The sequence below is a fragment of the Amblyomma maculatum genome, chromosome 10 (genome assembly GCF_055883805.1).
Source record: "Amblyomma maculatum isolate TAMU_Amacu chromosome 10, ASM5588380v1, whole genome shotgun sequence".
Classification (NCBI taxonomy): Eukaryota; Metazoa; Arthropoda; class Arachnida; order Ixodida; family Ixodidae; genus Amblyomma; species Amblyomma maculatum.
Window position 1 is genome coordinate 116364742 of NC_139353.1, and position 14921 is coordinate 116379662.

Sequence of the window (14921 nt, forward strand, 5' to 3'; positions counted from 1 at the left end):
CTAGAGTGCACGTTGGTGGGTTAGGTGAGGTTGAGGGCACCAGAGGCCGACATGTAATCTAGTAGTGTACCAAGCTTGCGCTTGGCAGTGCTTTTTCCGGGTTGCCAGATGGATCGCCGCCAGAGGAGGTGCGGCGGTAGCGTGGCGTACTTTATTTGGACTTTAGTTTCGGTTTTGTCTTGTGCTGCGAAACTGCTTATTGAACTTGAGTAACAGAATGCATCGTTTTTATCCATAGCATAGATGACAATAATTTCTCTTCATGCCAAAGCTTCATCCTTTAATAGTCACCCAGGTAGCACATGCGACCGGCCCATTATGTGAAATTGATTGACGACGTCTGGTCCACCAGTCGCCCGGCGTTGTCAATGCGCTACCAATAATGGTACAGCCATGATAAAACATTGCCCAATCTTGGACCAGTGATTACATGTCTCCCCCATGATTGGCATTCAAGGGCTATCAACGGGCAATAATGATCTTGCGAATAGAATTGCTTGCCAACGTTGTATACACAATGATATATGATGGCAAATATTCCCCAGCCATTGGAAATGTGTTGGCAATGTGTTGTCAATAGCCAGCCTTAATAGCTTGCCAACATTGTATGCATCTTCAATTCAAGTGGCCGATATTGCCCAACGAGTGGTGGCCACTGGCCAACACTGAACATAACATGGCATGCATTAGTAAATATTGTCCAGCCAGTATTGGCGGCTTATTAACATCGAATATATATTGGCATACATTGGTCAATATTCCCTTGCCAATCGTGATGGCTTCCCGACATTGTGTATATCTGCAGATAAAATAGTTGATGATGGCATGCAATGGTAAATATTGTCCTGCCAGTATAGCTGGCTTGTCGACATTTATTATATCTTGGCATATATTGACTAATGTTATCCCACCGGTCTTAGTAGCTTCCCAACATTGTATACTTGTTGGTTTCAGGGGCCAATATTGCCCAATAAGCTGTGGCGACTGACCAGCATTGCACCTATCATGACAAACATTGGTCCATATTGCAATGCCAGTATTGATTGCTCGCCAGCATCGAATATATCTTGGCATATATTGGTCAATATCCTCCCGCCAGTCGTCTTGGCTTCCCAGCATTGCATATCTGCAGTAGGGAACCCAACCTCAAGTTCGGCTGCGCGACTGCAGCGCGCGCTCCACCGCAAGCGGCAAACTTTTGAAGCTTTGGTTGGGCGCGGCGGTTAACCGAACGTGTTCTGGCGGCTTCGTGTGCTGCTCCCGTCGCTCGCGTTACCTCTCTTTGTGAGTGCTCGCGCCGGCCCTCCGCCGTGGCTTCGCAGGCATGCAAACAGGTGTCACAGCTGAGTTTAAAACATGGCTGGAGTGATTGCGTGACGCTTGAAATGTGGGGAAGTGTATTGTGTTGCTGGCTGTCGCAACAGCTCGCCTGTAGACTTTCGTGCCTTTGGGGCTTCTGCACGCGGAAGTAGCTCGCTTTACGCGCGCTCGCGTTGTTGAAAGCTGCTTGCGAGCACGCGCGCGCCCTGACCGCAGTCTACTCGCTTTGCGCGCGCTTTTGGCACATGCGCGCTCCTGCTTCTACTTTTCAAACTGGCACTTGGACGAAGTGGTGTTTGAAGCGAGTGTGCTGCAGTGTATACGCGGCGATGTGGTTTTAAGAAAAGAGCCGACAGCGCTGGCTATTTTCGCGGCGCAGATGTCAAAAAGGAAGAGCTGTCAGTGAACCATATGCATTCTATTGAGCAGATTGTTGAAGACAACGCTGTTATCGTGAAGGCTATGTGTGTCGCAGGTCAGCGCACATCGTGTATGACGTGTAATGTGAGGCAAGTATTTCATATTTATTATAATCATTTCTTTAAGGCCCAGATGTTCTCTAAAGAGGGCTTAGGATTTTTGCCTCTGGGTTGGCCCATTGTTGTGCCTGGCTTGTGCAGGACTCATCTTCGTGGGAGTTTATGAAACAGCACACAGCAGCAACATGCTTGCAGCAACCCTCAATTCCTGCCTTGCAGGTACACTTGACACGGGCAATCGCAAGCTGGCGCTTTTCAGGGCATGTCCATGCTAGCTGCAAAGAAACATGTCACTAAACAGAGACGGGCCGTTTGGTTCATTTCGAACCCACGACATAAAGAGAAAAACTGACCAAAGAGAACAAGGATTTACTGCCTCTCAACTCATGCTCAGACGCAGATTGTTTCTTCTTTAGAAAGCAGACATTGAAGCTCCAAGGCAGGATATATACAATGACCTGTAAGCAACGATACAATCGAGTGAACATGTTTTTTTAGTTTTCTAGTGTTTAACGTACACTTCAGCGACCCAAGGCTACGAGGGGCGCTGTATTGGAGACCTGCAAAAATCCCCCCTCCCTTCCGTGGTAATTGAACGGGCACGTATATTTCTAAAGACCTCCTTGCAGTTCGCCTCCAGCGAGCGGCGGCCGGGATCAAACCCGCGTCGCTGTGACCAACAGTCCCTAACACGTGAGTCACCGCGTCGGGGCGAGTGATTGAATAAAACAGTTATATGCCAATATAAAAGCAATAGGAACCATGAAGGAATAACCAGGCAGCAAAAGTTTAAAATGTCTCATTTACTCTGTGGAATCGAAATTACTCGATCAATTGCGGGACCAGTTATTAGGAGCTGAATGCGATTCACGAAAATTAAAACGTGAAAATATCTCGTTTGCAGCAATGGGTTGATGTTTCTTTGTATACATGTGAATGCACATTCTATTCAGGTGGAAGCTATGTATAAAATGTTCTGAGTATGCAATTGCACGACAATCGGAATCAAAATGAACATATCGGCATATACCGAAAAACGCGCCTAGGGTATGAACGAGCCCACGTATCTTTTATTAAGTTCATAGGCACCAGCTAGGTTACATCTGCAAGCTCTTCAGAAATTAAGCAAACAGCGTATCGAATGGTTGCATGCGCCTTACAAATCTGGGCCTTAATGAATGGGAATAATAAAAATTAAATACTTGCCTCTAATCCCACATCCTACGCGATGTGATCGCTGACCTGCGACACACACTCAGCCTTCATGATAACAGCTTATCTTCTATAACCTGCTCAACAGAATGACCATGGCTGACTAACAGCTATCCCTTTTTGACATTTGTGCTGCGAAAATAGCCACTGCTGTCGGTTGTTTTCTTAAAACCACATAGTAGCGTGTACACTGCTGCACACTCGCTTCAGACACCACTTCGTCCAAGCACGAGTTTGAAATGTAGAAGCAGAAGCGCGCACGCTAAAGACAGATTTTTTCAGCACGGAAATGCAAGCGCGCGAAAGGCGAGTAGACTGCGGTAAAGGCGCGCGCAAGCAGCTTTCAACAATGCGAGCGACAAAGAACGCGAGCGCGCGCAAAGCGAGTGGCTTCCCGCTTGCAGAACCTGCAAAGACACGAATGTCTACAGGCGAGCAATTCACTCTGCCAGACCAATTACATGGCGTTGGCCGGAGAGGACGCTGTTCACTGGCGCCAGCAGCGCCTCCCTGCGATGCTTGGGTCTCCTATTAAATTGGTCGATGTTGCCTACCGAACTGTAATGCCAAAGTGCCATACATATTAACATATTTTAATCAATATTCTCTTGCCATCACTAATGACCTGTCAACTTCAAATATTTACTGCCATACGATGGTCAATATTTTCATCATCATCATCATCAGCCTGATTATACCCACTGCAGGGCGAAGGCCTCTCCCATATTTCTCCACTTAAGCCGGTTCTGTGCTAGCTGCATCCAATTGACCCCTGCGAACTTCTTAATCTCATCCGCCCACCTAAATTTCTGCCGCCCCCTGCTACGCTTTCCTTCCGTTGGAATCCAGTTTGTTACCCTCAGCGACCATCGGTTGTCCTTTCTTCGCACTACATGTCCTGCCCATGTCCATGTCCAAACAGCTAGTTGTAGATGGTTTACAGTATGTTCAATTTTTTCCATGTTGTACTTTCTTATATCGGCCACCTTGCGCTTATTGATCAGCTTTGATATATCTGCCAATTCTATCTTGTCTCTTGGAATGAACGCTTTCATACTCCGGCGTTTCTTAATCAAATCTTTCGTCTCCTTAGACAGCTTACCGGTATCCTCTCTAACTATCCTACCGCCTACTTATACAGCGCACTTAGTAATGATATCTCTGAAATTATTGTTCATTGCTTATCGGGTAATGTCGCCATCCTCGGTTAGAGCTAAATATCTATTCTGTAGCGAGATCCTGAACTCATCTGCCCTCCCCCACATCGCTAATTCGTTGATGGGTTTCTTTCTTACTAATCTGTTGCGTTCTTTCTTCAGAATTAGGCTAATTCAGGACCTCACCATCCTGTGGCCACTGCATTGCACTTTTTCGGTTTCCTCTACATCTTGCATAATGGCGGGGGTTGAACACAATATGAAGTCAATTTCATTTTTAGCTTTCCCATTAGGACTTTTCCATGCCCATTCCGAAGTCCAGAACGGGGGAAGCCTTAAAGCGGTAAAATAAATTGGGCATAGGCAAAACCCAGATGTATGCAATAAGGGACAAGGCGGACAACGTCATCACGAATATGGACAAGATAGTCAAAGTAGCCGAGGAGTTCTATACAGATCTGTACAGTCGCCAAAGTAGTCAGGACCGTAATGAGATTGGCGGTAGGTAAAACAGTCAGACGTTCCACCAATGACGAAGGACGAGGTCCAGAAAGCATTAGAAACTATGAAAAGGGGGAAATCAGCTGTAGAGTATCAGATAACTACAGATTTGTTAAAGGACCAGGGGGATATCATGCTAGAAAAACTAACCACCTTGTATACGCAGTGCCTGGTGTCATCGACGCTACCGGAACCATGGAGGAATGTAAACATTATCCTCATTCATAAGTAACCTAAAAATTACACAGCAATCAGATTACTGAATGTAACGCATAAGATATTTACTAAGGTAATCGCTAATAGAATCAGGACAACCTTAGACTGCAGTCAAGCAAAGTATCAAGCTGGTTTTCGGAAATGGTATTCGCCTATCGACCATACCCATACCCTCAACCAGGTGATAAAAAAATGCTCGGAATATAACCAGCCCTTATACATAGCATTCATTGATTACGAAAAAGCAGTTGACCCAGTTGAAACCTCGGCGGTGATGCAGGCATTGCGAAAGTAGGGGGTAGACGAGCCGTACGTAAAAGTGCTGGAAGATATCTATAGTGGCTGCACATTGTTCTGCATAAAGAAGTAGCAAGTAACAGTGCAACAATATGCAAGCTCAAGAGAATCCATAGTGCTGTACCCAGATTTGGTCGAGACAGTTATCGAAGTTTTATGAAGATGCTTTCCTGAATTAGCCGCTATTCAGGAGAGCGGAGCAAGAATTCTATATTCAAGCCCATTTTCTGCCAACTCCTCTTTCGAGACAAATTGATAAGTATATAAGTCCGTCTTGCCTACTTCAAAGGGAGATGGGGAGGCAGGATTTCAATTAGTTGGTTTCACAATAGGCATCAAATTTACTTGTGGTGTATTTGAACTTATAGCAAGAGAAAAACTGTGTCTCGTAACCAGGACATAGTCTGCAAGTAGGTGGTTAGTGGGAAAAGTCGTTCTTTAGTAATTGAAGCATTTTCATTTCTCGGAACGTTTTCCTCCTAAATAAAGTTAGCCTTCCAAACAAAAATTTATTTCTACTGTTAGAAGCGCATAGTTCAAATGGCACCGTCCCTCTCAGCTACTCTCGTGCACCCGGCAGAAGAGACTTAGGATCCTCTTTGAACCGCTCTCTGCGTACTTGGCTCTCGTCCCAGTGCCATCCAAGACTACCCCTATTATAGTCTTGCGTTCTGCGCACAAAAGGCTACGTGGCATTATTTGCCAGCTGCGATGTGCCATTACTTTTGCGTTAAAATAAGCTAACACTGGTCTAACATGCATAGGCTTATATTATCATAAACTGGATGCAACTGTAATTTTTTCTTAGAGTCGTGAAATGTTAGATGCCACAAATTTATTGGACAGCTACGCAGAGCGCTAGCGATTTTGAACGCAAGGGACGCGAGTATTTCAACATGTACGTAACAAATGTCTATGTTATTGTGATTACTTTTCACTGATTGCTTCCTCTTTCAACCTTCAGGTTGCTACAACAATAAGAGACTTGGATTTTGCCCTAAATCAGGGGTATTGCACGAGCAAAGGTGCCCAAGGGTGAAATCGTTAAAATGCAAACCTTGGTCATTCCAATGCTCGTGCACAAAAAACGCGATGTGACGAGAAGACGGGGAGTGCATAACCTCTGCAGAAGATTGTGGTAAGCTAATTTACAAAGCGAGAATTCTTCTCAATAATGTTACATTTTGTGGCCACTGAAACCTTATTCATTCTGGTGGGAGAGCAAATAATATTAATAATAATAATAATATAGCTATCTGACAACAATAATAACAATAATAATAACCGTAATAACAACATTATTCTTTGTTTCCATCAACATTATGGAGGACGCTGCGAGTAAAAGCTACTCGAAGAAACTCCAGCTTGACAAAAGCCCACAGCTCCTTTACACGGCGGCAAAAGGACGAGAATAAAATACATGCAGGCATATAACTCTCATTGCTATGCTACTTGGCGGCTTGTAAAGAGAAGCGCACATACACAAATAGTGCGACCTAAAAAAAGTAAACACACGGTATGCCAAGAAGTCAAGGAAATCCAAATGAAGCAGCCCTATTTCACGTTTGGATATAATATGCAGGTCAATATCGGATTTATAGCTTTATTATTTACATGCTTATTAATGAACAGTTACCTTGCATTGATATCTGATTATACTGCTTGTCCATAAAAGCTTGCCTTTAAAGCGCCTACGACCTCTGCCTGGCCTCGCTTGGTTTCGGTAAGCTGGATAATAAACTGAACTCGATGTGATCACTAAAAACGGCCTAGCAATACTATTGAGATGCGAAGTTGAAGTCAGCGAGGAATATTCTTATTGTCCGAGGACAATCGAGAAATGTTGACATATTCATCGCCAATATGCGATAAATTTTGGAGCGCACCTCATAGAAGGTAAATTGTACGACTTTTTTTGGTTGCGTTTTTCCTGACAATTACTCTACTGAATTCGATATAACCTGTTGCTTAGTATAAGGTAGTCAAGAGTACCACCTTGTCGCAGTTCGCAATGTCTACATGTGGGCACAACGTTATGCTCGGCCTACTGCAACCGAGTATGAAAATATGCAAACAAATAGCAAATCCTGGTCAATATAGCCCTGCTGACCTGGGGCAGCGCGTAGCATTATTGTCGCGTCCTAGCCATTGGACAGGGCAATAACAGCAACTGCAGGTAAGCAGGGCAGAAGCAGCAACCAGTGCGACGGCGGGGATCCTCAGAACACCGAAAGGTATGCTCGCACTGTCGTATTCTTTCTTCAAATAACACCAATACTTTCTATTCTTTGGCTACACTGCCTCCCTCCGAAAAGGAGCATCGTCCCGATGCTAGACACAAAATAAATTGACCTCCGCGCAGAAGAACACACGGTCTCGAAACACTCGCTAGTAAAAGGAAGAGTTCTCTGCAATCACTAGTAATACGGCTTAAGCTGCACTACGTTCACAATGTCAGGAAGCGAGGAACGGCCTCACGACGGTTGCTTAATACATGGCAGCCGCTCGTAACTAAGTTTACCGACGTGACGAACAACTGTGTACTGACCGAAATACCGTTTCATGAGTTTTTCTGAAAGCCCTCGACGGCGAATCGGTGTCAACACTTACACCTTGTCTCCAGGCCGGAAATTTACGTCACGTTTCCGGAGGTTGTAGTGACGAGCATCGGTACTCTGTTGCTTTCGTATGTGGAGTGTGGCCAGTTGCCGAGCCTCCTCCGCGCGTTCGCATACTAGTCGGACATCATCAGCTACGTCGTCTGGTGGTGCGTGCGCCAGCATAGCCTCAAGCATGATCGTTACTTGCCTTCATTGCACTATCTGGAAGGGGGACATGCAGATGGTCTTCTGGATTGAAGTATTATAAACGAACCTGAGATAGGGCAGTACTTCGCCCCAGTTACGATCGTCGACGTTCATGTACATGGTGAGCATATCGGCTATAGTTCTGATGAGCTTCCCCGTTAGTCCGCGATGTCATCCCCGTTAGTCCGTTAGTTTGCGGATGATAAGCTGTGGTTCGGCCGTGGCTGGTGCACTTTAGGCGCAAGATCTTCTGAGTGAGTTCCGCCACAAACGCGGCGCCACGGTCAGTAATCAGCACTGCTAGGCCACCGTGCCGGAGGACAATGCTCTCGATGACAAATTTGGCTACCTCAGCAGCCGTTCCCGCTGGAAGTACGAGGGACTCCGAGTAGCGCGTTAGTTAGTCCGTCGCCATGATAACGTACTTCTTGTCTGATTTCGACGTCAGAAATGAGCCCGAAAAATCCATTCGAATGGTATGAAAGGGAGCAGTCTGTGGCTCGGTTGGCTGGAGAAGACCCGCCGTGCGCGTAGGAGGTGTGTTTTGCCTTTGGCACTCGCGAAAGGTTCTTGTATATTGACCTATGTACTTTGCGAGTTTCGGCCAGCAATATTTATCTCGAATATGCGAAAACGGTAGGCTGTATCCTAGATGACCAGTGGTAGGATAGTCGTGGCACCCTTCAGTGACCTCACTGCGTAGGTCTTGCGCCACGACAAGAAGCCACGATCGCTTGCTGGAGTCGAAATTCTTCCTGTACAAGAAATCACTCTGGTCCTTACATTCAGGGAGAATACGCAGGGAAACCGCAGGTACCGCATCTTTGTCTCCTGAGAGATGCGCCATCAGTTGACGAAGCTGTGGATCATGTCATTGCCGATCTGCCATATCATCAGACTTCAAGGCCCCAAGAAAGCTGTCTTCCTTATCATCTGCGCCTCCTGGCGACGGTCCCACATGTGCTCGAGACAAGCAGTCAGCATCATGATGTTCTCTCCCGGAGTTGTGCGTCGGCATGACTTCGCGCTTCTCTAGGCGAACGCTCCACCTACGGGTCAACCCGCGACATTCTTAAGATTGGCGAGCCAGCACAGCGAATGGTGGTCGGTGACGACACGAAACAGGCGGCCGTACAGATTAGTCCGAAACTTCGTTATGGCCCCGATGACGACGAGGCACACTTTTTCTGTTGTCGAGTAATTGCCTTCCGCCTTAGAAAGAGTTCGGCTTGCGTACGCAATACCCCGCTCAGTACCATCCTGGAATTGTACAAGCACTGCCTCTAGATCTTTGTTGCTGCAGTCCCTGTGCAGTTCAGCGTGGCATTTTGATCAAAGTGCCCTAATATAGTTGGTGACAAAAGGAATTGCTTTAGTCAGCTGAATGCTAACTTATGCCGAAAGTTGGGCGAGTTGGTGAACGTTCATGATGCAAAATAACGCAAAAAGTGCACGAAGGACAGAAGGAAGACAAGAACAAGTGCTTATCCGTGTCGTCCTTCCGTCCTTCGTGTACGTTTTGCGCTATTTTCACTCATGAATGTGAACTCTTGCTCTTCATTCCACAAAAGTCGACGCTGTCTTTCGTAAGGCGGATAAGCGGAGTTGCAATGTGGGCGAATTTGGGTAGAAAACGTCTGAAGTAAGCACAGAGACCAAGAAAACTTCTGACAGTTTTTTGACCGACTTGTTCGGAAGACGGATATGTGAAGGACGCCACGACCGCTGTTTTCTCGGGATCTGGTTACAAGCCTCTGTGGCTGACTATATGTCCAAGAAAATTCAGCTCACCATAAGAGAATCGACATTTCGAAGGCTTGAGTGTGAGTCCGGCGTTCCGAGTAGCACGAAGAACCGCTTCGAGGCGCAAAAGATAGTCAGCGAAGGTGCTTGAAAAGATAACGACGCCATTAAGATAAACTAGACACGGCAGAGTTTGTTCCGGAGTTATGACGAGCTTCGCAAACAGCGTCTCATGACTCACCATGCCATTTCCTCGGATGAAACACTATCGACACTGGATCTTCCCGGTGCTCATCAGGATCACCCAGCACTTCTTCAGCAAATAAAACAGCTTATGCGGGAAGAGGTGGCTCTACAGTTGTCCCTGGTTACCTGCCGGCCCGATTCTTCCTCTCTGTCGCCTCCTCTACAGCGTGTCATTCAGGAACAAGTCGATCAGATCCTGCAAAGTACCAACCCACCCCTATGGTGGTCGCTCCGCTGACATACGCCGAAATCGCAAGCCTCCCACCGCCCGAAACGCCAAAGTACGCTCCCCCAAACCATGCCTTCAATCGCCGGCTGCCCGTGCATCCAGTGCCACCTACGCAGCCTGCTCGGCCTCGCACCGGTCCCGCAATCCGAATCCGTGGCGCGCTCAAGATAACCGCCAGATATGCTACCTCTGCGGTGTAGCTGGCCATGTGGCACTATAGTGCCTTGCATGTGAATCCCGTTTTTATGACTACGGGCGCGCTCCAGCCTACGGCATATCTTTTTTCGAAGCTGAGTCCTCTTGTCCGCCTTCGCATCTCCCCGCCGTCGGTCCCGCTCTCCTATCACCCGACGATCACCACTCCTTCAGCAGGAAACCTAAGCGCCGCAGTTCCGGAAGCAAGAACTGCGTCCTCAGTAACTGTATCAAGCCCTGTAAGCAATATTGAGGTTTTCGTCGAAGGCGTGATGTCCATGCGCTTGTTGACACTGGGGCTGCGGCATCGGTGATTAGTTGGAACCTGGGCCGCAAACTTAGAAAAGTGACGACGCCAATCCTCGATCTTTTATCGCGAACCGCGAGAGCCGAAACGATTCGACCAGTTGCTGCGTTCACCGTACGGCTCGTCATACAAGGCCTCTCATACATTATTGAATTCATCGTTCTCGCTCACTCTTCTCATGAAATAAACCTCGAATGAGACATTTTGTCCACGCATCATGCCATCAGCGAATGCGCACGTGCTCACATTGCTTTGTTGTCGCTTTATGCACTCTCGTAGACACAACGCTGCACCCATTTTCGCTGCCGACGCCTTCGCTGTCTCTTCTTCCTCTTCTGTTCTTGTGACTGTGAAATGTTACGCCATCAATGACGCTACAGTAATAAACTAACCGTCCATCAGCTGTGCTCATCGCAAATATGTGCTGCTCCCGCATGCCGTGCTAAACATTTCGGTGGTATTAGCGTTCTGTACGTCGCCAACCCGCTGCCTTTTTCAATCACTTTAAGGAGAATCGCTTGGCACTGTCAATTCATTAAACAGACGACGCTACTAGTGTTATTACAAACCATACAGTGCCTCACATACTACCCCCGCTCCTCCCACTGGCGTCACCGACTCGACTAAATTTGATATTTTCGACCGTTCTGCCGACGCATCGCTGCCGCCTACCCAGCGCGACGAGCTCGTTGCATTGCATCAAAGGTCCTGCTTCGACTCTCAGAAAACTTTTTTGGGACGTACAACCGCGGTTAGCCGTGATATTGACCCCGGCCTCCATGCACCACTGCGCCAGCTCCCCTACCGAGTCTCAGCCGCTAAAGGCCATGCCATTGATGCCCAAGTAGTGACACTCGTGCGCGGAGTGATCCAGCCTTCTCACAGCCCGTGGGCTTCACCCGTCGTGCTAGAAAAGAAAAAGGATGGCTGCATACGGTTCTACTTCGACTACCGTCGGCTCAACAAGATCACTCAGGAGGACGTTTATCCCTTCCCACGCATCGACGACGCCCTTGACGGTTTGCAGGGAGCTGGATACTCTTCTTCGCTGGATCTCCACTCTGGCTATTGGCAGGTGCCAATGGTAAAGCAGACCACCAGAAAACCGCATTCGTAAAGGCAGACGGTATATACGAATTTAATGTCATGCCTTGTGGGTTGTGCAACGCTCCATCCACATTTGAGCGCATGATGGACAGCATCTTCCGCGGGTTAAAGTGGCAGATATGTCTCTGCTACCTAGATGATGTCATCTTCTCGAAGGACTTTCCATCTCATCTTCTTCGCCTCGAGAGTGTTCGATGTCTGAGCGACGCAGGCTTGCAGCTAAACTTGAATAAGTGCCGATTTGCTGCTCGACACCTGGTGATAATCGGACATGTCTTGCCCAAGGACGGAGTCCTGCCGGACCCTGCCAAAATTCGTGCAGTGGTGGAAGTTCCCAGACCCACCTCACTTAATGAACTGCGCAGCTTTGTAGGGCTTTGCTCGTATTTCCGCCGCTTCGTCAGAAATTTTGCCGAAATTATTTCCCCCTTGAGCCACGTTCTTGCTGAATGCCCCGATGTGTGTGCCTAGTCACCTGAATGTGAAAGCGTTTACTACTCTCCACCGACTGCTGACATCCCCACCGATACTACGCCACTTCGACCCGTGCGCTCCTACCGAGCTCCACATGGACGCCAGAGGCATTGGTACCGGTGTCGTTCTCGCACAGTGCAAACCTGGTTTCCCTGAGTTCGTCGCAGCTTGCGCGAGTAGTGCCCTGACCAAAGAGACCAACTATATATAGTAAAAAAGTGAATGTATGGCGATCATTTGGGCCGTCACTAAATTTCGTCCTGCAGATATGGTCCGCCATTCGATGTCATCGCCGATCAACACGCTCTCTACTGTCTGTCGTCCTTCAAAGATCTTTCCAGCCGCCTCACCCGCTTGGCTCTCCGTTTACAAGACTATGACGTTCGTGTCCTTTATCGCTCTGGTCGCAAGCACTCCGACGTCCTTTCACTTTCCTCCGTGACCTCTGGCCGTGAACCACACGCTGTCGCCGGCCTCACTTCCTTTTCCCTTGAAACCATGGATATGGCGGCTGAGCAGCGCAAAGATCCCCGGATTGTTTCACTCATGAGCTTTCTGGCCCACCAATCACAGTGCCATCCTTCTCGAGCACTACGACGTAAAGCCCATCACTTTACTATCCGTGACAACCTCATTTACCACTGAAACTACCTCCCTGATGGCCGCAATTTCTGCTCGTTGTCCACAGGGCGCCCATGCTGAATTTCTGAAAACATATACTCGTCTACATCATCGCTACTACTGGCAGGACATGTATCGTTTTATTCGCAAGTACGTCCGCTCTTGTATCGACTGTCAGCGCCGCAAGGAGCTACCATGCCCTCCAGATCCCCTGCAGCCTCTCCTGTGCCCACTTCGGCCATTTGCACGTGTTGAAATTGATATTTACGGGTCTCTTTCCTGCTCTTTCGCCGGTAACAGGTGGATCATTGTTGCCGTCGACCATCTCACCAGATAGGCTGAAACTACCGCTTTACCAGCTGCAACTGCTCGTGACATCGCTGGTTTCATCCTTGAGAACCTTATCCTGCGTTACGGTGCGCAACAAGGATTACTTAGTGACCGTGGTCGCGTATTTTTGTTTAATGTCGTAGAAGGCCTTCTTCAGGTGGGCAGTGTTAATCATTGTACGACGTGTTCCTACCATCCCCAGGCAAATGAAATTGTCGAGCGATTTAATCGGACCCTTGGAGATATGATGGGTAGGTATATTTAAACTACGCACTCACATTGGGACTGCGTGGTAACATTCATACCCTATTTTTCTCGCCTTATTTTCTCTAGTATGGCCGCGAACATTCGTGCAGAATGGACACGATCCTACCCTACCACTCTGGCGCCTCCGAATTGACACCCATTTCTCAAGCCACTGCCTATGCCGAATAGTGTCGTCAGATCACAGCTAAACATCAGTACCACCAGAAAAACATTTGCGCCGAATCCTCATGTCTGCCGCCTGCTTAACGTTCGGACTCGTTGGTGTGGCTACGGACGACCTCTTCTACTTCAGGCCAGTCGCCCAAGTTTGAGTCGATACCAGGGACCATATCGTGTGCATAAGCGAACTGCTCCGGTTAATTACCTTATAGAGCCCCTCACGCCGTCAACAGCACAAGCCATCGCAGCTGCTATGAAAACACAATATATTGTACGAATAAAATCGGTGGGAACCTTGCGAAACCAGTAATCCAACCTGGAGCCTCCCGAATGCGTGGCAGGTGCTCTACCACAAAAAGGCCACCACCGCTTGCGACGTTTGTTTGCTGCTTTCAAGAGCCGTGAGCACAAGGTTTTGCCACATTGCTTGTAAAGCTAATAATTATCTGTGCAGTTCCGCGAGCAGTTTTTTTTTTAATTTTTGCTCATGATAGAAGCCCGCAGACGACCTCTGTCATTTTTGCCGCACCAGATGTGTGGAGACGAGGTTTCTAATGAGCCCACATACTCTCGGGCGCTTCCTCATTGCTCCTGGTCTTGCTCGTAAGATTTGCCGGCTTCACCTAGATGTTGCTTTGCCTAATATAATTTGAGCGTTGGTAACTTGAGGGTGCATTCGCAGTTCCATGTCCTTCGATCCGATTCCTGCTATGTCCACCATCTACGTAGCGGTTTGTGGGCGGAAGGCAGCATAATAAAATTTTATTTAGGTTCAACGCAAACGCCTTTGTTTCATACACACAAAATGTTCACCACCACGTGATATCTGGAAGGGGTGCTATTTGCGTCCTGAAATACCTGATGATGAAGCGCTGCACTCAGATACGCTGATAGCCTTCGCTGGTTTTTGACTGTTTTCGCTCCGCATATGGAGCAACATAACTATCTATATTAACTGCTTACCTGTTGTGTTTCTAGCTCCACTTCTCTCTTCGCGGACGAATGTTTAGTATAACTTAAAATAAATAGCTCCACTTCTCTCTTCGCGGACGAAAGTTTATTATAACTTAAAATAAATATTGTTTATATGATGTTTCTTTAGCCTTACCTTAATAATATGGCTTCCTAGGGCCCTGTCTGGCAAATGGAGCTGAACGCTTTCCGCAATGAATCATCCTGTCCCACTACTAATTTTTTTTACTTATCTTTATTTCCGCTTGAAAGTATGTGTGGTACATAATAAGAATATCGATA

At 47.5% G+C, this 14921-nt stretch overlaps 1 long non-coding RNA gene across 1 annotated transcript in view; it reads left to right on the top strand.

Annotated features, from left to right (window-relative positions):
* Positions 1–14921, top strand: part of LOC146177302 (uncharacterized) — a 64895-nt gene that overhangs the window by 22382 nt on the left and 27592 nt on the right. Inside the window, exon 3 of the long non-coding RNA XR_014701299.1 lies at positions 6147–6320. This is a non-coding gene — a long non-coding RNA (uncharacterized LOC146177302). The remainder of the gene's footprint in view (positions 1–6146; positions 6321–14921) is intronic.